The sequence below is a fragment of the Eumetopias jubatus genome, unplaced genomic scaffold, assembly GCF_037043125.1.
Source record: "Eumetopias jubatus isolate StellerSeaLion01/CBP00866 unplaced genomic scaffold, mEumJub1_p1.0 scaffold_3, whole genome shotgun sequence".
NCBI lineage: Eukaryota > Metazoa > Chordata > Mammalia > Carnivora > Otariidae > Eumetopias > Eumetopias jubatus.
This window is the reverse complement of record NW_028274809.1, coordinates 168,361,651-168,363,123: the sequence shown is the minus strand read 5'-3', so window position 1 is coordinate 168,363,123 and position 1,473 is coordinate 168,361,651. Positions and strand designations below refer to the sequence as shown.

General features: G+C 30.0%; 1 non-coding gene across 1 annotated transcript; it reads right to left on the bottom strand.

The window, feature by feature from the left end:
* Positions 1–715: 715 nt before the first annotated feature.
* Positions 716–834, bottom strand: LOC114211562 (U5 spliceosomal RNA). Its single transcript, XR_003609789.1, has one exon. It is a non-coding gene; the product is annotated as a U5 spliceosomal RNA (small nuclear RNA).
* Positions 835–1,473: the final 639 nt, after the last annotated feature.

The following is a 1,473-nucleotide window of genomic DNA, read 5'->3' as shown; positions in this document are numbered from 1 at the left end:
GGGGCTTCATCCCACGACCCTGAGATCATGACCTGAGCTCAAATCAAGAGTGAGATGCTCCACCTACTGAGCCACCCAATCGGTTGAGTGTCAAATTATATTCTGAAAACACTTGGTAATTAGAAGAAAAAATTCATTTAGTCATTCTGGTAGGCATTACTGGTATCTCATTATAGGTTAGATTTAAATTTGAATTGAATCCTTGTAATTAGGGTATATTTTTGTATATTAGCCATTTGAATACATCTCATGACATGTCAAGTATTTTGATATTTTTAATTTATGCATGTCTTTTATAATTAATTGATATCAATTATATATGGGTTCTATATAGAAGACCTATGTCAGGTATATGTATCACAAAATGTTTCTCAGTATTTCAAACTTTTTAACTGTCCTAAATATTTGAACAGATCTTAATTTTAATGCAATCCAATTCATTAAAGGTTTCCTTTTTTGGAAAAGCATTTTTGTATCCAATTTCAAAAATGTCTGCCTACCCTAAGATTGTCCTCTGCTATCCTGTAGATATTTTACTTGTATTTTATTTTGTTTTACAGTTAGAATAACAGGTCTTTGTTTAAGGTAGCTAGTGAAATCATATTTCTTTTTTTTTTCATTTAAATAACATCAGATTAAAGAGATTATCTATCATCAACCAGCCGGGTTTACCACACAGTGAAATTTAGTAGATCTTTATTTGAACCTTATACATAGCCTTGTTGAGAAAACAAGGCCTCAAAAAATTGGGTTAAGACTCAGAATCGTTTCTCTCCGTGGAAATCTTTAGTAAAAGGTGAAAGATTTATACGATGTGAAGAGAAACCATCTTAATCCATACTGACATTGATGTAAACCTAAAATTAAATAAATATTGACCAATACAAATGATAATAAAAAAGTAAAAAAATACACAGAATCTCTCAATTATTTCTTACAATAGTATGTGAATCCATAATTATCATAACATAAAATCTTTAATTTTAAAATAATGAAACTAGTATCAGACAAATTGACTTCATGAAAAAAAGAGATACTGGGAGAAATTTCAAAGAACCACTTCTCATAATAGAAAAACCTTAAAACCCATACAACATCCACTTTCAGAATATGAATAAACTACAGTGTAGTCAAAGAATGAAACGGTGTATAGCAGTAAAAATAAAAGGCTGTAATGAAATGCAACACCATGGTTGGACTTTAAGAAAAAAATATTGGGATATTGGGTGAATAAAACAAATCTAAGTAGATTATATATTGTCCCATTAGCCATATCTCTAAAAATGTATATATAACTAAAATATTGTATAACCATGCATAAATATGTGATGATTATTGAGAAACAAGAAAGGGGAATGGTAAACATTTAAACAAGATAGTGCTTACCATGGTGGGAAGGGTGGTGCATGTGGCAGCTTAGGGGAGGAGTATATAGGTATCTATAAATACTGGCAATATTCTAATTCATATATT